The 23,897-nt window shown below is 40.1% G+C and overlaps 1 long non-coding RNA gene across 1 annotated transcript; it reads left to right on the forward strand.

Annotated features, from left to right (window-relative positions):
- Window positions 1-13,866: 13,866 nt before the first annotated feature.
- LOC147379444 (uncharacterized) lies at window positions 13,867-22,883 on the forward strand. The gene is made up of 2 exons (XR_015161178.1): window positions 13,867-14,597; window positions 22,599-22,883. It is a non-coding gene; the product is annotated as an uncharacterized LOC147379444 (long non-coding RNA).
- Window positions 22,884-23,897: the final 1,014 nt, after the last annotated feature.

A 23,897-nucleotide genomic window follows, 5' to 3' on the forward strand; every position in this document is an offset into this window, starting at 1 on the left:
ATTTTTGATAAGTGTTTCCCAAACTATGTTCAGAGGAAAACCATTACTGGAAGTTGTTATTATGAGCTACTGCAAAGAATGGATTCTGTGTCAAACAAATGTTGAAAATCTTATATTCTGTCTCCCTCTTAAAGGTTCATAAAGCATGTGAGTGTAGTCCCTGACATTCCCACAGAAAAGAAATTTGTTTAATTTTGCTTTATCCAATGATCCTATACTTATTTGAATACAGAATTCATCAAGCAACATCCCGTGGAACAGCATTCTGTAAGATGCCAATTTTGGAAATACTGCATTAGTTTCTCATCCGAAGATTACCCAGCAGGCTGGGGTAAAGTTTACTCTCAAGAGTTTGCCCTTCCTTCAGCAAATTCTTCTCTATTTAGATTGTAATATTGCTTTAACTGTGGCTTTGCACACAAGAGGGGGTAAGAATTTTCAAGTGATTAAAATAGTGATAGTTGTACTTAGAATTATCTTTTCCAATTTGAGGATGGGATAGTGAAGAGATTCCAGGAACTTACAGTTTTGTCTCTCTGTATGCTCTTATAATAAAGCTAGTGGATGTGATTGAATTCAGGTAGAACGATTCAAAACCTTAAAGGATGATGGCATCAAGGTGTTGCATTCAATATGTCAGCAAATCTGAAAGACCCAGCAGTGGCCACAGGACTGGAAAAGGTCAATCCTCATTCCAGTTCCCAAGAAGGGTAGTACTAAAGAATGTGCTAACCATTGGACAATTGCACTCATTTCCTATGCTAGTAAGGTTCATGCTTAAAATCTTGCATGCCAAGATTCAGCATTAGGTGAACCAAGAACTTCGAGATGTCCAAGCTGGATTTAGAAAAGGAAGAGGAACCAGAGATCAAATCTCCAACATTGGCTGGATCATAGAGAAAGCTAGGGAATTCCATAAAAACATCTACCTCTGTTTCATCAACTACGCCAAAGCCTTTGACTATGTGGATCATAATAAACCATGGAAAGCTTTTAAAGAGATGGGAATACCAGACCATCTTACTTGTTTCCTGAGAAACCTGTATGTTGGTCAAGAAGCAACAGTTAGTACCTTGTATGGAACAACTGATTGGTTCAAGATTGAGAAAGTACGACAGGGCTGTCATCCTGTTTATTTAATCTATACACTGATCACATCATGAGAAATGCCAGGCTGGATGAGTTATAAGCTGGAATCAAGATAGGTGGGAGAAACATCAATAACCTCAGATATGCAGATGATACCACTCTAATGGCAGAAAGTGAAGAGGAACTAAACAGCATCTTGATGAGGGCAAAGGAGGAGAGTGAAAGAGCCAGCTTAAAACTAAATATTAAAAACCTAAGATCATGGCATCCAGCCCCATTACTCCATGGCAAATAGAGGGGGAAAAGGTGGAAGTAGTGACAGCTTTCCTCCTCTTGGGCTCTAAAATCACTGCAGATGGTGACTGCAGCCATGAAACCAGAAAACATTTGCTTCTTGGCAGGAAAGCTAGACAGTGTGCTGAAAAACAGAGACATTACTTTGCCGACAAAAGTCCATGTAGCCAAGGCTATGGTCTTCCCAGTGGTCACATACAGTTGTAAGGGCTGGACCGTAAAGAAGATGGAGCACTGAAGAATTGATGCCTTCAAACTGTGGTGCTGGAGAAGACTCCTGAGAGTCCCTTGGACAACAAGGAGATCAAGCTAGTCAATCTTAAGGGAAATCAACCCTGAGTACTCAATGGAAGGACTGATGCTGAAGTTGAAACTCCAGTATTTTGGTAATTTGATGTGAACAGCTGACTCATTGGAAAAGTCCCTGATGCTGGAAAAGATTGAGGGCTGAAGGAGAAGAGGGCGTCAGAGGATGAGGTGGCTGGAATGCATCACCAATGCAATGGACATGAACTTAGGCAAACTTCGGGAGATGGTGATGGACAGAGAGGTCTGGCATGCTGCAGTCCGTGGGTTTGCAAACAGTCAGACACAACTGGGTGACTGAACAAAATACAAAGTGATCTTATAGATATTTTTAAATTTATGCCATCTCCATCTTTGGGTTGGAAGGACTTGGGGAGGCTGAGAGCCAACTAGCTGAGGAAGATGCAAGAGGAACCACATCAAAGGATGTGATGTAAAAGGCAGCTGGGAAGAGGGCCAGTAAGAGAGGAACAGTTCACATGGAGGCTTTATGATATCCAGTCGTGTCTTGCATGTGTGTTTGTGATAAACATTTTATAGGTCTTTAAGCCTGAAGTTAAGAGTTTGGGGTTAAGATCCAGGATTGGTGGTTAGTTATGAACTTTTCCGGAGAAGGCAATGGCACCCCACTCCAGTACTTTTGCCTGGAAAATCCCACGGACGGAAGAGCCTGGTGGGCTGTAGTCCATGGGGTCGCTAGGAGTCAGACACGACTGAGCGACTTCACTTTCACTTTTCACTTTCCTGCATTGGAGAAGGAAATGGCAACCCACTCCAGTGCTCTTGCCTGGAGAATCCCAGGGATGGGGGAGCCTGGTGGGCTGCCATCTATGGAATCGCACAGAGTCAGACACGACTGAAGTGACTTAGCAATATGAACTTTTCCCAGGGCATCCCAGCTCTTAGCCTTAGGGATGGCTTTGGGAGGTGGCTTCTAGGTTCTTTATGCCTCTCTCTGCTACAAGAATGGAGAAGTGGCACAGCAGTGTCCCTTTCTTTCAACTATACCATGTCTCCCATCCTTCAGAAGCACAAAAAACAAAGTGGATCTCCCCAGAGTATTAAACCACTGAGAATTAAACTGCATCTCTGGCTTAACATGACAAAACAAGCTTCTGAAAGTCTCCCCAAGCTGCCCTCCCACATCCTGATGTAACTCACAAAATGACAAGTTTTCTGGAATTGAACAGGCCAAAAAGCTTGGGTCATGTGATTTTTTTTCCCTTTCACACTTAAATCCAATCTGTCAGGAAATCCTCTTGGTGCTTTCTTCAGGAAGTATCAAGAATTTGATGACTTCTCTTATCTCCTTTGCCATTACTCTGATCAAAGCACCATCATTTATGACCTTGATTTTCTTTTTTATTGCAATAACCTCCAAATTGGATTTATCTAAAACACAAGGGGTTCAGGGCTAAAATAAAAATTGTACCGAACATAATAAATATTTAAATGTTATGAGTCAATCTAACAAAATTATTAAAAATATGTTCTATCCTCCTACTTTAATGTATATTCTTATGTTGAAAAAGTAAAAAACAATGAATGGTTTTTATTTGACCAACAGTAAGCAAAACATCACAGATGATTGAATTACTATTGTGTGTGTGTCTGGGTGTTCTATGAGTGGGAATGTGATATTTGGTTGAGTACAGAAAGAGTTTACCTCGTGAATTACTATATGTTTATCCTATACGTGTTTTGGGCTTCTCTGGTGGCTCACATGGTAAAGCATCTGACAGCAACGCAGGAGACCCAGGTTCAATCCCTGGATTGGGAAGATCCCCTGAAGAAGGGAATGGAAATCCACTCCAGTATTCCTGCCTGGAAAATCCCATGGACAGAGGAGCCTGGCGAACTACAGTCCATGGGGTCACAAAGAATTGGATATGACTGAGCAACTAACACTTTCTCTTTCATAGACGTTATTTTTTAAAACTTTATTTCAGTAAAATATATGCTTTCACTATTAAGATTTACGCATAGTTAATGTTCTATTGACAGTTTTATCAAATTATACCACTCTTGTTGAATCATTGCATTTTATAGATTCAGTTCAGTTCAGTTCAGTTGCTCAGTCGTGTCCGACTCTTTGCGACCCCATGGACTGCAGCATGCCAGGCTTCCCTGTCCATCACCAACTCCCAGAGCTTTCTCAAACTCATGTCCATTGAGTCAGTGATGCCATCCAGCCATCTCATCCTCTGTTGTCGCCTTCTCCTCCTGCCTTCAATCTTTCCCAGCATCAGGGTCTTTTACAATGAGTCAGTTCTTCGTATCAGGTGGCCAAAGTATTGGAGTTTCAGCTTCAGCATCAGTCCTTCCAATGAATATTCAAGACTGATTTCCTTTAGGATTGACAGGTTGGATCTCCTTGCAGTCCAAGGGACTCTCAAGAGTCTTCTCCAACACAATTCAAAAGCATCAATTCTTTGGCGCTCAGCTTTCTTTATAGTCCAACTCTTACATCCATACATGACTACTGGAAAAAACCATAGCTTTGCCTAGATGGACCTTTGACAGTAAAGTAATGTCTGTGCTTTTTAACATGCTGTCTAGGTTGGTCATAGCTTTTTTCCCAAGGAGCAAGCGTCTTTTAATTTCATGGCTGCAGTCACCATCTGCAGTGATTTTGGGCCCCCCCAAAATAAAGTCTGTCACTGTTTCCATTATTTCCCCATCTATTTGCCATGAAGTGATGGGATCAGATGCCATGATCTTAGTTTTCTAAATATTGAGTTTTAAGCCAACTATTAACTCTCCTCTTTCACTTACATCAAGAGGCTCTCTAGTTCTTCTTTGCTTTCTGCCATAAGGGTGACATCATCTGCATATCTGAGGTTATTGATATTTCTCCCGGCAATCTTGATTCCAGCTTGTGCTTCATCCAGCCTGGCATTTTGCATGATGTGTTCTGCATATAAGTTAAATATGTTGGGTGACAATATACAGCCTCCTTTCCCGATTTGGAACCAGTCTGTTGTTCCATGTCTGGTCCCATGTTCTGGTTCATGTTGCTTCTTGACCTGCATACAGATTTCTCAGGAGGCAGGTCAGGTGGTCTGGTCTTCCCATATCTTTAAGAATTTTCCACAGTTTGTTGTGATCCACACAGTCAAAGGCTTTGGCATAGTTGACAAAGCAGAAATAGATGTTTTTCTGGAACTCTTGCTTTTCCGATGATCCAGTGGATGTTGGCAATTTTATCTCTGGTTCCTCTGCCTTTTCTAAATCCAGCTTGAACATCTGGAAATTCATGGTTCATGTGTTGTTGAAGCCTGGCTTGGAGAATTTTACATAGAAAAACTATACAAAAAAGATCTTCATGACCCAGATAACCATGATGGTGTGATCACTCACCTAGAGCCAGACATCCTGGAATGCGAAGTCAAGTGGGCCATCACTATGAACAAAGCTAGTGGAAGTGATGGAATTCCAGTTGAGCTATTTCAAATCTTAAAAGATGATGCTGTTAAAGTGCTGCACTCAATATTCTAGCAAATTTGGAATACTTAGCAGTGGCCACAGTACTGGAAATGGTCAGTTTTCATTCCAATCCCAAAGAAGGGCAATGCCAAAGAATGTTCAAACTACTGCATAATTGTGCTCATCTCACATGCTAGCAAAGTATTGCTCAAAATTTTATAGATCAATTTTAAAAAATTAATTTCAATTCAGTTAGGAGACACTTTGTTCGGCTGAACTAGCAGTGGGAAATGAACCACAACTTCTACATGTTATGTTCAGGTACTGTAATTGAGGCTCCAGACAAACATTATCACTGTTGTAAACAATATTTCAAAATATTTAAATTTCATCCTGTAAACTATGATCACTTACATTGCCATTTTCATCATCTCTTTAAACAGTATTCTAGAATCTAGCTCTAGTATAAATTTTTTTGGACCTGAACAAATACAAAATTTGAGAGACATGAATTGTTCAATTCTTTTTGCCATTAAGTATGCAACTGCTGCAAGCCCTGGCCATTTGTAACTATCTCAAGAATGATGAACTGGAACACAAAGGGAAGCAAGGAAATGGATGCTCAGCACAACTTAGACATAATATGTTACTATCTATGGTATTTATGCTCTCCAGGAATAAGATAGTAAGTGATTTTAAATTGCAGTCCCATACCTTGCTGCTTTTCCTTGTTTTACTTTTCTCCACTACATCTAATACTTTATATATTTCACATACTGATTGTGTTTATTTTCTGTCTTCCCAGTAGAAAGTAAGTTCCAGGAGACCAAGGGGTTTTGTCCCTTTATTGCCCTCTCCGCAGCGTCAGCATATTAAACACGTGTTCAGGGAATAAAAGCTGATGGGGCCCAAGTTTATGCAGTGGTTATAAATGTCTCCACAAGGTGGCGCTCACATATTATCTTGCTTTTGATTTTCCAACGTGATTTAAAACAATGACAAACTACTAGTCTGTTGCAAAGTAAATAAAATGGTGACTCAGATTTCATAATGAAGAAACTGGCTTTGTGAAATACCATGTTTTATGTTTCACAGTGATTCAAAGAGCTACACAATTTTCCCCTCTGGGGACAGGGGACTAGTGGGCAGTTCCATGACGTTGCTGTGAGGAGTTTGGAACCATAGCAGGGGGAAGATGTCTCCTGTTGCTGGATATGCTTCTCCTTCTGAGTGGGGTCTGATCTGTTTTTATCTCACCCCAGCCCCAAATGGATCATCGAGTCCTGGAAATTACTATCTTCTATAGCTGTGAACCCACCTATAAAATTGTTTTTAAATGAGGCAAGAAGACTGCCAGTCTTTAAGATTTAAGATGTTGTAAGACTTGGAAGAAGGATTTAGAGAGAAGGAAAAATTGAGAGCAACTCAGTGGGAAGTGGGGCAGACGGGAGAGAGAGACTTTGGAAATCATGGAGTCATAGAAACTTTTATTTCCTAGGTCCCAACAGTGTGCTTTACATGTCTAAAATGCCATACGTGGTAGATCATGTGAGGAGACTGAAGTTTGGGGCTATTAGGCAATGTGCCAGAGGACACCTTTGTGGCAGGTGGTGGAGTAAGGAACCCACACTGTTTAAAAAAAAATTATTGAAGTATAATTGATTTACAGTGTTTGTTAATTTCTGCAGTTTAGCAAAGTGTTTCAGTTATACATATAATCCTTTTTCATTATGCTTTATCACAGGATATTGAATATAGTTCCCTGTACTATATTTGCTATTTATCTATCCTATATATAAAATTTTTGGGCCTCCCTCATGGCTCAGATGGTAAAGAATCTGCCTGCAATGCAGGAGACCTAGGTTCAATCCCTGGGTTGGGAAGATCCCTTGGAGAAGAGCATGGCAACCCGTGCCAGTATTCTTGCCTAGAGAATTCCATGGACAGAGGAGCCTGGTGGGCTACAGTCTATGGGGTCTCAAAGGAAAAATCAGACATGATTGAGCAACTAACATTTTCTTTCGCTTATGTAAAACTTTGCTCCTGCTAACCCCACACTCCCAACCCTTCCTTGCTCCACCCCTCTCCCTCTTGGTACCACAAGTCTGTTCTCTATGTCTGTGACTGTGTTTCTGTTTCATGGATATCATGAACCCACACTCTTAACCAAAGGAGCAAAGCAGAATTTACTAAAAAGCTTGACTGGTAAAACCTGGTATTGATATAATGGGGAAAAGGATGGTAGTAGCCCAGTTTCTCAAGGCTATCACCCCAAGGGAAAGTGCATGAAAAGGGGACAAGGATTCACTCAAGAGGAAGAAGAGTATGTCTTCTGTAAAACTGCAGATGGAGCCTATGGGGTTTACTGATAATGGAATCTGTAGTTGGGTGCTCTGTTCAGCTTAGTGTATACTCCATGTGAATTTGATGGGAAAATTTAGTAGAAGCGTTTGATTGTTCTAGGAACTAGAGTTAAAGTGTATTTATTGTTGGTTGAAGTATAAGATTTCTATTGCTTCTAAAAGAGATGACATGAAAAGTTTGCATGTTCAGGGTTCCTTCCCTCGAAGGTAGGAAATTCATGGAAGTCATCTCCCCTGTCTTGAGCTTGTGGATGGAGCTCAGAAGGCAGAAGACTCCTTTTACTCCCTGTGTAGTCATGCATTGCCTTAGGGTTAGTGTGGGCCAGACACTGTGTTTGGTACTGAGGATAAGTCATTGACCACAATTGAGCGGGGGCAAAACCCCTCTGTCTTCATAGACCTTATAAAGAAAAACGTAGTTTATAATATCAAAGTCACTAACAATTTATATATAGAACTACCTTGTAAGTCAAAGTTGTGTGGGCATTTGTGCTTAAAAAAATAATAATAAAAGGATACTAAAAATCCCTGTATTTTTTTTTGTTCGATCTAAATATTCTGTTAAAATTGGGTTATTGTAGGAAAACTGTTGCTTAATGTTTAATCATGACAGATAACGTCTAAGCAATATCACTTCAATTACTATGATATAATTGTAAAAATTGGTTTGGCGAAATCAGATTACAAAAGCATGGTTGGGCTGAAGAGGAGCCTCCATTCTGCTTTTTTGGAAGTTATGACCTTCACTGCTAACTCAGTTTAAATGTTAACAACATGCACTTTATTAATGGATAAAAGAAATTTAGGTTTGTAAGTCTTTCTAGGTTTATAAAATTCTATTTATCTACACTGTTTATTTTTTCATTATAGTATCAAAAATATTTTCAGTTTTAAGCCTTGTTAATGACATCAGGTTGTATATTTTCAGGTTTTCCAAACCTCAAGACAATTTAATTTGGGAAGGACATGAATTTACAATTTTTTCTGTTTAAAAATGCCACTTTTGTCATTAGTTATATGGATTAAGATTAATAGTTATTAAATTGTTTTGTTATCTTTTAAAATGATACCAACATGGATACTGTAGTTGTACCCTGTGTTAATAAGCTACTCCTGATAAGTTAAGGGTATATTAAAGACTTAAGTTTCCAAAAAAAAAAAAAAAGAATTTAAAAAATATATAAGCTATTAACTGTATATTATGTCAGATGGTGATAAATGGTATGGAGAGAAATATGGTAGGAAGAAGGATTGGGAGCTGCTGAGAGGGACTCATCTTATTTATGTTTGAGTTGTTGTTGTTGTGTAGTCCCTAAGTCATGTTCAACTCTTTTGTGACCCCATGGACTGTAGCCCGCCAGGATCCTCTGTCCATGGGATTTCCCAGGCAGAAATACTGGAGTGGGTTGCCATTTCCTTCAGCAGGGGAGCTTCCGAACCCAGGGATCAAACCCACATCTCCTGCACTGCAGGCAGATTCTTTACCACGGAGCTACCTGGGAAGCCATCTTATTTATTTTATAAAATTAACTTTTATTGGAGTATAGTTGCTTTACAATGTTGTATTAGTTTCTACTGTACAGCAAAGTGAGTCAGCTAACATACATTATTTCCCCTCTTTGGATTTCCTTCTCATTTAGGTTACCATAGAGCATCGAATGGAATTCCTTGTACTATATGAGAAGTACTTAAGATAGTGTTCAGAAAAGTCTTCATTGAGTTGTAACATTTGAGCCAAGATAAGAAGCAGGCAAAAGAGCAAATGGTGTGAATTTGTGAGTAAGCAGAGGGAACACAAGGACAAAACCCCTCAGGTAGGGGCTTGCCTGGTGAGGAGACCAGTGGAACTGCAGAAAGTGGGGGGTGAGATCAGAGAGGCAATGGGGCCACAGATTGTGTAGGAGTTGGAAGCTATAGTAAAGACGAGACTTTTACTCTAGTGTAAAAGTGAGTGTGGCTCACAAGGAGGTCCACTACCCAGACCTTCTTTAAGGAAAGTCTAGGTGCCCGTTGAGGGGACTGTGCTCCTTCAAGGTCTGCTCAGCTGCAGAGTGGCCTCTTTTGGGGTTATACCCTTCCTGGGTGGCCTCATCCTGGTAAGCAAGCAGGTTGAGTGAACAAAGGCCCCGCTGCCTCAGCTCTTGGTGATCACCTGTGTTCCAGACTCTCTGCTGCCTGACTGGGGCTTTGCCAGGCCTTCCTCACGGTTCAGCTCCTCCCTGCCCAGGTCTGCCTTCTTTCCCTGCCCTTCACAGGGGTTGATTCCTGAGAAACATCTTGCACCTCAAATTCTCTCTGCACATCTGCTTCTGGAAACCCAACCTGTGACCATGAGATGGAAAATGTGAGAGACAGTGATAAAGGTACAGTTTTGTGGACTGCTGTTCATTGTGTGCTCATACAGATGCACATACCGTGCCCCCCTCCCCCGTCCCCCCTCCCCCCTCCCCACTCCCGACACACACACCGTGTTCTGAGCCAGGGCTGAAAGAACTGATTAGGTAATTAAATCATGTTTTCAGAACACTACTGGAAGCTTTGAGCATGACATTTAGGTCCAAGGACCCCCTGCTGTTGGACTGTGGTGATTAAGTCCTTGGACTCAGGAGCAGGAGGCACTGGGTTAGAGTTTCATTTACTAGCTATGACCCTGGACGTGATGCTTAGTCTCTGTGCCTCAGTTTCCTCATCCATGAACTGAGATGTTGGTGTTAGAAATGAGTTTATATTTGCAAAACTCTTAGAACTGTGTCTGGCACATAGTAAATGCTAGGCAGATGTTTGTCAGATATGAAATCCAGCTCTATTAGAGTCAAATGTGAGAGGGTGCCAAAATTTCACATGTGCTTCAGACACCTTTAGGATTAGGTACGTGTTTGGGGTTAGTATTTTTTTTTCAGCTGATGGTGGGGACAAGGACTGATTTGGCTCCAGGTAGTATCAGAGGTGACAGCATTGGTAGAATTGGAGCTATACATTTAGTCAAGTTCTTTTCATAGGATATGTGATTTATTAAAAAATACAAAAAAGTATTTTATAAAGCATACATAAAAATAAAGCATTACCCCTCTGAAATAAGACTGAGGCTTACCCTTTCCTCAAAATCACTATTAAGAGAGTTAATATATCAAAGTACATGAATCCACCTTCATACTGAGGAACAAAGGACCCCTGTCCTGAGCTACCTATACACCTTAACAAGTCACTGAAGGAGGGCCCAACAAAAGATGGATGTTTTGCTGATCTGAAAGGTAATGACAGTGACAAATGAGACCTCTCAGGGGACCATAGCAAGGGTTAGCAGCAGGAAATTGCATCGGCTCAGTGATTAAGGCAACATCAGCAGTCAGAAGACAGCAGGGCAGGTGGCCTTGGTCTTGCTGCTGCCTCATCTGATCTGTCGTGCAGGGTGATGAGTCTGAGATGTGTCTGCTGGGCCCACAAACACGATCCTCCCCTGCTTCCCTTTTTTCTTGAGGATAAATGAGCAACAAGAAATTTGGAACATCCAGATTTTTCAATGTCAGAGCTATTGCCAAAGCAGCACGCCCACTCTCCTTGGATGTTGAATGCAAGTTAAAATTGCTTCTGGCAAAAGGTTTTGTGAAGGTCTTATTCATTCATTTTAATTTAAGCAAAATTAATGAGCACCTACTATGTACCAGGCACTGGGATTGATGCCAGGGATACGAAGATGAATGAATTCTTGTCTTCAAGGAAGTCACAGTCGAATGGAAGAGGCAACTAAGTAAAGACAATGGTTGTTTCATCTTTTTTTGTCTGAGGGATGACCAAGAACCTAAATGCCATAGCTGATATTAACTATTACATGAGAACTGGAGGAAACACCTAATCCCACAAGTTGGCTGATTGATGTTCTTATTTAACTACCCCACAGAGTACTAGGTAAGCAATTTATTTCAAAAGGTTCAGTCTCAGCAGGAGAAAAATTTTAAACAAAAAAAAATCCAAGAACACCATTTTCACATTTAGGTGTTACCATCTGGGACCCTAAGACTTGTTTCTAAGCTCTCAGATTGACAAGCAAGAGTGGGCCAAAGAATTATATGGGGAAATCAGAAGTTGACCTGGCAAAGTCAAGACCAAAGGAGGCAGAAACTTTCACCCAGGCTTGGAAAGGATCTCCATAGTCACTTTACCAACTCCTCATCAGGGAAGACAGTGAGAAGCCTGGATTCTGTAACTCAAAGTTTGTGACCCAAGGACCCAAAGATCATAGCATTCACATTGCAACCAAATGCTTCTGATTTGAAAAAGGAAAAAAAAAATATATTGGTATATGATACACCTGCAGAAAAGTACAGATAGGTTGAATATATAGCTTGGTGGCTTTAAACAGATGGCGATTGCCATGAAATCATCACCATGTCATGATATGGAAATTTCCAGCACCTGGAAGTTTTCCTTGCGCCCACTTCCAGTCAAATCACCCCATCCCACAAACGTGACCATAACTCTAACGTCTATTACATAGATTCACTTTGCATGTTGTTAAACTTCATATGAAACTTGTACTAAAGGTTTCCGCTTGGACACAATATGTCATTTTCTCAAATACCATTTGCAAAAAAAGTCTTCTGAACAAACCCATAATTGACTGAGAAGTATAGTCTTCCCACAGAGTAAAGGTGGGAGAAGGGAGCATGATTGCTTGCTGATCAATACAAGCTACCATGATGTAGGCATATATATATATATATATATATGTACTTTTTTTTAAATAAAATACCATCTACAGATAAACTGAAACTGCTTTCAGAGGTGTTGTGATCAGAAGCTATTAGAAAAAATACTACAGTTCAAAGGAAATGTTCTTAGATTTTTTTTCATGCTATATTAGAAGAGTTGATATTAGAAGTTACATTGTTATGATCTGAAATACTTGACCAAGAGTAAGATTGCTATGGGGGAAAAATTCAAATTCAGGCTATAATTGCTCACAATGCTCAGTCACTCAGTCATGTCCAACTCTTTGCGACCCCATGGACTGTAGACTGCCAGGCTCCTCTGTCCATGGGATTTCCTAGGCAAGTGTATTGGAGTGGGTTGCCGTTTCCTACTCCACAGGCTGTAATAATTTGGATGTACTCATTAATGAGAAATATTTGAGCAGTTATTTATTCAGAACTGATGTGATAATAATACTCATCCCGGCAGAGTTAGAGTGACCCAGTCTGAGCGACTGAACTGAACTGAATAGATCCTTAAGGGATTCCCAGGTGTCTCAATGGTAAAGAATCTGCCTGCCAATTAAGCAGGAGAAACGTTTGATTCCTGAGTTGGGAAGATCCCTTGGAGGAGGAAATGGCAACCCACTCCAGGATTCATGTCTGGAGAATTCCAAGGACAGAAGAGCTGGCGGGATACAGTCCATGGGGCCACAAAGAGTTGGATATGACTGTAACTGAGCACACACCCACATATAGGTCCTTAATCATAGGAACACCTATTTTAGGGGGCAGGTTAGAATGGACTGAGGGAGATGGTGAATGTTTCATCGTGTAGATTAAGCTACATATAATTGCGATGTTATCAACATTAACTGTGTCATTGACACAGTCTGTTTGTTTTGTTTAGTTGAAGAAAATGACACAACCGATTTCCCCCTGCAAAATCAGGGGGCATATTGTCATGATTTCCATTCTAACAAGTGACAGAAGTAGTCATTTTCCCTGTATGTGTGGAAAAAGCATGTTAGTCCTTGCAATGGGACTGTAAATATGGCTCTAGCTGAGGTATGAACTTATGAGTTAAACTTGGTTATAGTATATGGATTAAAACTTAGAATAGCTTAAATGCAGTGTATTTTGTATGGATATTTAAGGCGTTATATTAAAAACCATTTGGTATGGATTTTAGGGCATTACATAGCATGATGAAAACATCACGTTTTCCATTCCTTCTTGTACTTTTAAGCTTTATGCTATTAGGTGTTGTTCTTAGTGTGCAGTCATGATGATCTTAGGTTATTATTTATACTTCAGCGGCTTCACTGAGCACTACTTACAACGGAGCCATTGAGCAATTTTAATTGACTTAGAGATTACAACGAACCTCTCTAATTAAGATGTATCACTGTGTACCACACGTAGAGAGAACTGCAGTTCAGCACAAGGCAGCCCATCCTGTCAGGGGCTTCAAATTAGTTCTGTTTTTAAATAGAGATGACGTAAAACATTCCTGTAGAAAACTAAGAATTTGCTGAGAGGATAGAGTAAAAAGTTCCATCTTACATCTAAAGAGAGAAATTAAAGCCCTCATTAATTATTGTGAGATTACTGGGATGGGGCTCCTTCTCTCCTTCCCTCCTTTTGTGTGTATTTTGGCCATTGTAGTAGTTAGATTCCTTTCAGTTGCAACTAACGAGAAACTTAATTCAACTGATAGGTAACTGTGGTTGAGAGGCAGCATGGGCTCCAGCATGAGAAGACCAGGAGCTTGTCCTGTTTCTCTGCTCTTCTCTTGGTTCTTTTCTCTGCATTGTTTTTATTCTCAGGCTGGCTTCTCCCCTTGTGTTAATATGATTGCCAGCAATAATCCAAGGAGGCATGCTTCCTCGGTCATGTCCAGAAGAAAATAGCTCTTCTTCAATATGTTAGACACCTTAATTATTACCAAATATCTATTCTTCCTTGTGACAGCTGATTTTATGTGTCAACTTGACTAGGCTAAGGGATGCCCAGATGTCTGGTAAAATGTGTGTCTTCTGGAAACACCCATTGGAAGAGATTAGCATTTGAATCAGCAGACTGAGTAAAGCAAAGAATCCTCACCCAATCAGGTGGACCTCATTCAATCTGCTGAGGGCCTGATTACAGCAAAAAGGAGGGGGAGGGGGAATTTGCTCTCTGCCTGAGCTGAGTGCCCCAGACATCAGTGCTCCTGGTTGTGGGGCCTTACAACTTGGACCAGGACTTACAAGGTTGTGCCTCCCTGCACCCTGCCACCTTCTTGGGCTTTTGGACTGCTGATGGGACTTATGTCATTGACTCCTCTGGTTCTGAAGCTTTCAGACTTGTACTGAACTAAAGCATTGGCTTTCCTTGTTCTCCGGCTTGTGGATGGCAGTTCATGGGACACTGTGACTTCCATAATCACGTGAGCCAATTCTTAATATAACACTTTCTCTTCCAATCTCTCTTCATATATATATATATATTTGTCTATATGTATCTGTATTTATATGATGGAATGAGGGTTCATTGGTGAGCTTAGAGCTTGAGATGGCCTCCTTCACTGACTGGAAAGTGAAAGTGAAGTCACTCAGTCGTGTCTGACTCTTTGCGACCCCACGGTCTGTAGCCCACCAGACTCCTCCCCTCCTTCCATGGGATTTTCCAGGCAAGAATACTGGAGTGGGTTGCCATTTCCTTCTCCAGGGGATCTTCCTGACCCAGGGATTGAACCCGGATCTCCGACATTGTAGGCAGACGCTTTATAGTCTGAGCCACCAGGGAAGTTCACTGACTAGTCGTGTGCATTTGGACAAATCATTTACATTCTCTGTCAGTATTCTCACTCTTAAAGGCAATGATGATGGCACCTGCCATGTGGGTGACTGTAGGCTTAAATGAGAATAAGGCATTTAGCACAGGGTCAGTTGCAAAACAAAGCAGACACCATGGGAAAGTCCCTGGGGAGAGTAACATGGAAGCTTACATTACCATGTGTAAAATAGATGGCCAATGGGAATTTGCTCTCTGACTCAGGGAATTCACACAGGGGCTCTGTGACAACCTAGAGGGGTGGGATGGGGAAGGAGATGGGAGGGAGGTTCAAGAGAGAAGGACATATGTATACCTATGGCTGATTCATGTTGATATTTCACAGAAAACAGCTGAATTCTGTAAAGCAATTATCCTTCAATTAAAACTAAAAAAAAAAAAAGGCCACTGCTGGTCACATGGTTCCCCAGCTTCTTTTCCAACAGTGTCTTCATTCTGAAGAATGTTCAGGTGACATAGAAAACAGGATTTTATTTTTTCTCATAAGTTGAGGACACCATTTTTTTAGGATACTGTCAGCAACACTGATTAAGAACGTTCTTTATCCAGGTTTTACTCCTAGAGAAGTTAAACACACGCACATATCACAACTTTAAAAGGGGTCATTTTTTATGCCATTAGAAACAGTTATTAACTGACTTAACTACCATATGCCACCAGCTGGACAGCATTCATCTAAGATGGCATTTGAGCTGAGGTCTCTGAGCAGATAAAATTGTAATGGTCTCTGAGCAGATAATATTGTATATAGGTATCAGATGGCAGAAACTGGAAGGATCTCTGCTAATGAGCCAGTTGATTTCAGTTTGATATAAGGAGACATCTCTAAAACTTACACCTGTTTTAAAATTTAGTCAGATGCCCATGGTCATGGTGAGTTGTTTTATTGGCAGTTTCCAAACAGAACAGGGGTACAATCATTTGTCAGTGATATGACTGAGAGGTTCACACACAGAATGCATGGTTAGACTAGGTAATTGCTTTGACATGAGATGCTTTATGTCTTAATTTCTAGTCATGTCAACAAAAATATGACCTTCATTTAGAATTTGATCTATCAACAAGTCATTGTAACTCTTCACCTGATGAGTTGTCAATACCAGTCAAGAATGTGTAATTCCTTGGAAAACCAGCACTTAAAACTATTCATTTAAAGACATAGTTTAATCAACCTGAAGCTATAGTTATTGAAATAGTCATTGAAAAGGATCTTAGTAAGACAGCAGAAAACAAATAAAAATTGATGAGGCCAAGTGAAAGATAAACAGTCCTTTGGAGAGAATTTAAATAATTTCATGCATTTACCTTCAGTCACTGCAAAAACAAGACAATTATAAGACTTTTGACATTTTAATTATACTGTTGCCATGTATTTTAACTTTAATGTTTTGAAGAGTCTTTGATGAACTTGTTTTAATTGCGGTCAATTCAATTTTGGTTATTATTTATAATTAGGTGGAATTTCCCCTTAATGTAATTTTGCTAAAGACTTTAAAACAGCTGAAAGAAAAGCTAGCAGTATATGCAATGAACAGTTATTTATACAACTCTATTTTCTCATCTAATGAACTTAGTAATAAAAATAAAGGGGCTGGAGGAAGGAAGGAAGCTAATATTCAGTGGGCCATCACTCTGCTGAGTGCCTTGCATTGCACACAGTATCTTATTTAACTTTTAAGTAACTGAGATAGATATCGAATATATTTTATAGACAAGACCTTTTAGAAACATTAAATATCCTGTCCATGGTAAGCCAACACATCCTGGAGCAAAGATTTTGACTCTGAATTGCTTGAATCCACATAAAATCCATCTCTATTACTCTAAAGTGGAGACCTTCCCACCTCAAACTCAAATGCCTTCACCCACTAGCCAGGAACATAAATGAGTGACTGAAGGGTAGGTGTTAAGGGATATAAGTCATGTAGAGGCTAAACTGGAGGATGCCTCTTTCACCTAAAGGCATTCACATTAAATAAAAAAAAAATCATTTTGGCAGCTGAACATATTCATTTCCCAGACCTATCAAGCATGAATGCCAAGAGTTTGGAACCTCTGAAATGCTGTTAAATTTTCATGCTATAGATCGAACATATGGATTGAACAAATAATTTGAGAGACAATCAAAATGCAATTTTGTCTTAATTTCCTCTGATCTCTTTAAAATTGTACTTAATGGAAGAGACTTTCCCACTGAAAAATGTGGGCAGGTTCAGAGGACTTTTCTTATGTAAAAGACCCCCACAATGGAATCTTCAGTCCTCCACACTAATCAGAATGTCGTAATTGATTTGTCACCAGTTTTCTCCTTTCTATCAGCTGGCCCCTTGCTGTGAGAGAGAGTCATGGTTCTTTTCTTTCTTCCTCACCTCTTCTCTCAACTTTCAGCTTGCTATCCCTGGCAGGGAAAAGAGGAGAGGAGAGGAAGGGCAGATGAAGGGGGTAAAGGCTCTAATAAAGTTCTTACCTGAAATGGTGCTGTTGTGAGTTGGTTCAGGCAGGTATTTAACATTCACTCTCTTTGAGGTTCTTTCAAAGCTCCCTCCATGATCCTCATCCCTAGGAATTTCTCACCCACAGCTACTGTGGAAGGAAGAGGGGGGATGCAAATTGCTGTCATGGATGTTTGAGCCTTCACTCCATAAACCTTAGGATTTCTGACTTTGACCTCAGCCTTTTGTTGCTGAGTCTTTCCTGGCTTTTAGATATATATGCACAGCAATTCTGTCTGTAGTAGTTGGTCACTTCTCTGCCCCTCTGGATCTCCTAGGTTAGGGGCCAACCCCCAGTCTACACAATAAGGGAGATATAAATCACATGTACTGGGCTCTTCGACTGTCCCACTGAAGCCCCTGAACCTGCTTACAAAGTTCTAGGTGAAGGTGCAGTCAGGAGGGAGGTGGTGAGGGCTAGGACTGTGGTAGGGTCCAAAAATATCTTCCTGCAAAAATCCTTTTGTGACCCCCTTAAAAAAAATCCCAACCTGGCTGACTGGTCTAAGAGTCAGGAGACCAATTTTCATAATTTTCTCTGTACACTCTGTATTTTGATCTATTACATCTCTGAGTGCCTCAGGTGAAACGTCAGTTTGGTAACACTCAGCTGTCCCTAGGTAACGCTGATGCAGCTCTGAACAACAACAACAAAAAAATAGTTTAATAGATTCATTAATCTAGTTCAGTTCAGTTGCTCAGTCATGTCCGACTCTTTGCGACCCCATAAATCGCAGTACACCAGGCCTCCCTGTCCATCACCAACTCCCGGAGTTCACTCAAATTCACGTCCATCAAGTCAGTGATGCCATCCAGCCATCTCATCCTCTGTCATCCCCTTCTCCTCCTGCTCCCAATCCCTCCCAGCATCAGAGTCTTTTCCAATGAGTCAACTCTTTGCATGAGGTGGCCAAAGTACTAGAGTTTCAGCTTCAGCATCATTCCCTCCAAAGAAATCCCAGGGCTGATCTCCTTCAGAATGGACTGGTTGGATCTCCTTGCAGTCCAAGGGACTCTCAAGAGTCTTCTCCAACACCACAGTTCAAAAGCATCAATTCTTTGGCACTCAGCTTTCTTCACAGTCCAACTCTCACATCCATACATGACCACTGGAAAAACCATAGCCTTGACTAGACGAACCTTTGTTGGCAAAGTAATGTCTCTGCTTTTGAATATGCTATCTAGGTTGGTCATAACTTTCCTTCCAGGGAGTAAGCGTCTTTTAATTTCATGGCTGCAGTCACCATCTGCAGTGATTTTGGAGCCCCCCAAAATAAAGTCTGCCACTGTTTCCACTGTTTCTTAATCTATTTCCCATGAAGTGAAAGGACCAGATGCCATGATGTTAGTTTTCTGTATGTTGAGCTTTAAGCCAACTTTTTCACTCTCCTCTTTCACTTTCATCAAGAGGCTTTTTAGTTCCTCTTCACTTTCTGCCATAAGGGTGGTGTCATCTGCATATCTAAGGTTATTGATATTTCTCCCGGCAATCTTGATTCCAGCTTGTGCTTCTTCCAGCCCAGCGTTTCTCATGATGTACTCTGCATATAAGTTAAATAAGTAGGGTGACAATATTCAGCCTTGACGCACTCCTTTTCCTATTTGGAACCAGTCTGTTGTTCCATGTCCAGTTCTAACTGTTGCTTCCTGACCTGCATATAGGTTTACCTTGGAAAACAGAATCAAGAAGAGCTTAAAGGAGCACCCTTGGGTGGGCTTTGTGGGATCTATAAACCTCCTGGAATGGCATGCAAAATTTCAGTGTGTGTGTGTGCAAATATATGTTGTTAGAGGATTTATGACCCCAAACAGGTTAGAAACCTCAGGGGAAAAAATGATGCAGTGTTTGTCAACATAAAATACCTGTTTTTGGCATTGATACCTGTCATGGGAGCACAGGACTAACTAGACTGCTTACTCAAGTTATGCTATAACTGGCTGAAGTCAAGGAAACTGTGGATGTCAATAACTTTGACCTCACCACTCTTTGGGGTCACAAAGAGCTGGACATGACCCGATGATGGAACAACGACAGAACAGCAACAGCAACTCTTTTTCTCAAAACTTGTAACTTTTAATTCCGTAGTTGTCAAAATTAAACTAGTTTTAAAATAGTTTCTATCAGCTTCTTTCTGCTTGTTTTAAAAAGTATTATGGTGGCAGTAGGGAAGGGAAATTGCTTTTTACCGAAACACCATTATCTCATACATATTTTTTGGTTAGATCCACTTTTTTTGGTTGTTTTATTCCCATACTGCTACTAAGGAATTTATAGCCATAGAATCTTTTAACGCAGTTAAGGGCAGAAATTATTAAGGAAACAAAAATAGGGTTAGAAGAAAAAATCCACATCAAGTAATGGCGTAGTTAAGATATTCTAGTTAAAATCATAATTGTAAGAGGAGTGCATGAAAATAACCTAAAATTTTTTTTCTCATTTGGGCATCTATATTTTAATTCTTGATACTTTATACTTAAATTTCCATTTCTTATTGAATCTATGTCTTTACTTTGCTTTATACTTATTTCCTCACTGATTTAGCTTGAATCAGAGAAGCACATCAACATCAATCCATATTCAGAGACCTGGGAGTCAACATCAACACCTACCTCTGTGCCCAGAGCTAATTACCCAGTGCAGGCATGCTAAGTCACTATAGTCCTGTTCAACTCTTTGTAACCTATGGACAGAGGACTCTGGCCAGCTACACAGTAGTACCCTATGGACTGAAGCCCACCAAGCTCCTTGGTCCATGGGATTCTCTAGGCAAGTATACTGGAGTGGGTTGCCATACCCTCTTCCAGGAGATCTTCCCAACCCAGAGGTTGAACCAGCATCTCTTATGTCACCTATATTCTTTACCACTAGTGCCATCTGGGAAGCTATCCTGACCCTTAAATAAACTAAAAAGGAGTTTTGAAAATGAAACTTTTCAGCAATACCAATAATCAAGGTAGCAATGAAAGCATTTAGATTTTTCTTTGTTGTTACTTTAAAGTACTTTAAAAAATTCTTTGAAACATAACTTCTTTTTTGGGACAGGAAATAATAAGTTTCAACATTAATTCAGGAATCGTTGAGGTCACCCACATTCAGCTTGCTTTCACAGACTATTTCTCTCAAACCCTTTTTGCTTCCTCACCTCCTTTCTCTTCACTTTTAGCAGATAAATTTGCTGCATTGCAGCTTAAGAAAGTACAGCCCTTAATAGAGCAGCTTTATGATTTTCTACAATTAAAAGCACATACAAATGTCCCACTCTTTGCTGCTGTTTTAGAGACAGAGGTGGCCTCTTTTCCTTGAAGACTGGCTCTCACTTACACTGGGTGACCTGTGTCCTGCCTCTCCTCACTGACTTCACACATCAGTTTTACTGTCTTTCATATCTTCTAAGGCTCTGTCTTTTCCAGTGCTTTTGCTTGTGCTTACAAACATGTTTTTGTATTCTCCATCCCAGAAAGGACTGACTGGTCATCCCAATATCTCCTTACCTACTTCTACACTGTTCTTGTCCCTAATTCTCTCCACTCTTTTAATTCACATTTACTCCTTTATCCTTTGCATGCCACCAAACTAAAAACGTGGCAGGTGAAAGGCCATTTAAAAAGAAGGCCAAAAAAAGGAAAAATTCAAAAAGCAAATAAAGGACAATGTATGTACGGCATTAGCATGCTTTCTAGCCTTTCCCATGTATGTCATATTGTTTGCAACTTTGTCCTCAGAGTGTAATACAATCTCCTGTTTATTTGTCTTTGCTGAATACAATGCCTGGTATATTGTAGATGAGTACCAGATAGTAGATAGATGAATGAATATTTAATAAAATTTTCTTTTTGCTTTATGTCAGTTATCTATTGCCATATAAATACTGTATAACAACCACAAAACCTCTTGTGACATGCAGCAGTAAATGTTTCATGAGTCTGTAGAGTCCAGCTGGTCTGGGGTTGGCGCAGTTAACTGTGTACAGGCTTCCTTATGTGGTAGCCGTGGGCTCTCTAGGGCAGCTCTGTTGATCTTGGCTGGGCTCCCTGATGTGTCTGAGAGTTGTCTGGCTGTCAGATGGCTTAGGATGGCCAGACAGCTCAGACAACCAGGGAGACTTGGCACCACTTCTATGTCCTGGCCTCCAGCAGGCTTGCCTGGAATGATTTTCATGGAGATGGCTGAGGTGCTAGTGTGAGGACAAGCACACTGCAAAAGTATTTTTCAAGACAGCTTCTGCCATGGTTGCTAGCACCCCATTGTTCAAGGCCAGTCCTGTGTCTGAACTCAGGATCAAGGGCAGGAAAGTCATCTTGTCTCTTTGTCGAGAGTAACTTCAAAGCCTCAAGGGAAAAGGTATGAATATAGGAAAGAATTAAAAAATTGGGGTCATTAATACAATTAATCCACCATACAATGATCTTCAGTTTGATCATTCGATTTGTTTGTATCGCTGTTCCTAAAGATCTCCCACTTAGGAAGCAATTGGTTGTTTTCCTTTTCTTCACTCTTATAGTCAGAAGCATATTCTCTTACTGGATTTATTCCTTTGTATATCATTAAGTGGCTGAAACAAACCAGGGTTGATTTCTCCTACGCAGTGAATTTGGAGGGTATGTGGTGGCTGTTGGCATCGATTTGGTGGTTCACTGGTTTCGAGGCCAGTGAATCTATGATGTTTGCGATCTTTCCTTTATGTCCAGAATATGGCTGCTACAGCTTCACCTGCTGCTTGCCTGTAAAGCAGGAAGAAGGAGGAATGAAAGGTGCAGATTCGCTGTTATTTTTCTCAGCTACAACTATGATATGTGGCCACACCTGGCACCAGAAGATGTGCAGAGAAAAGGGTTAGGGGTGAGTTAGTGATTCTGAAGTGTCTGCCATATCTAGCATACAGTCCCAGGAGTGGGGTGGTCAGGTCGAGGTGCCATGAATTTTTTTTAATGTCTCTTACTAATTATTATTATTATTTTGTTTTTAGGTACAAAAATGAATATTTATTTAGAGGAGGAAAGAAAACATAGCAAAATATAAATTTAAGATAGCTGACAAATAATTCAAATATTATAAACTCCAGAAAAGAATTGCAATATTCTTGTTTTTTTTTGCCCAACAGCCAAAGTGACACAACTAAGGATTGTTGGAAGATGGCTGGAGTCAGACTTTACTGGAAACATATTCCTTTTCAAAAGGATTTTTCCAGTTCACAGTGCCCTTGGCAGCACCTTCATCATACTTTCATCACAGCCTTGGCAGCATGCTTTGACCACTAATGAAGATGAACATTGCTATTCCATAACTTTTTCCTGAAAATTTTGTTTATATTCTTTTTCTTTTTATAAGTTTTCTTAGACATTTAAACATGCTCTTCAAAAATTAAAGGTATTAACTCTTGATCACATCTGTTACCTGTTTCCCTTTTTCCTTTGAAAGTTCCCATTTTTGGAGACATTTAGAGATCTTTGTATAATTGTTTTGTGTAGCTAACTATAGATACTTGATTTCTGCAGGACCACAGCTTAGCCCTTTTTGTGAATTGAGAAGGTCCTCTTTTTGCAAGACATTTTATTTACATCTGATAGAATATTATCCACTCATAATGGTTTTGTTAGAACAAGTCACCGGAGCACCCATCTTTTAGAAATTTTTCTGAATAAGTACACAATTCTACTATTTTTGTATGTGAATGGTGCTTCCATAGATATGCATTTAAGCTCCCTCCAACTGAGCATACATGCACAGCTTCCAAAAAGTCAGAAGATTCATGCAAATGGTTAAGTTGCAACAAAAGGAAGATTATTAAGAATTGGGCTCTGCAGGAGACTAAAAATAAGGCATAATTGCCTTCGGAATCAATTAAAGTCATTAAAAAGGTGTCTGTTCAAAGATTGACTACTTTGAATTGATTAAAGATAAATTTAAGATTATATTGCAGTTACTGACAGTAATAACAGCATATGGGATGATCTAACTGAAATTTAAAAGGGAAGTAAATTATGTATACTATGAATTTATGTATTTTAATTAAAAAACTTTTTAAAAACTAAGTTTATTTAAAAATGTACTTGAAAATTAATTCTGAGTAAGCACAGTGAAGGTGAAAGAAAACTATATACTAAGTTTTTATTGTTATTTGTATAATTTTTGAAAATCATTCAATTTCTATAAGCCTCAGTTTCTCCATCTATAAAATAGAGACAATGACATTGACCCTATACAACTTCAGTTCAGTTCAGTCGCTCAGTTGTGTCCTGAGACCTCATGTCTTTGAGACCTCATGGGCTACAGTACGCCAGGCCTCCCTGTCTATCACCAACTCCTGGAGCTTGCTCAAACTCATGTCCATTGAGTCGGAGATGCCATCCAACCATCTTATCCTCTATTGTCCCCTTCTCCTCCCACATTCAATCTTTCC

Source organism: Bos grunniens, chromosome 1 (assembly GCF_055505025.1).
Source record: "Bos grunniens cultivar Pamir isolate PY7600 chromosome 1, Bosgru_T2T1.0, whole genome shotgun sequence".
Classification (NCBI taxonomy): domain Eukaryota; kingdom Metazoa; phylum Chordata; class Mammalia; order Artiodactyla; family Bovidae; genus Bos; species Bos grunniens.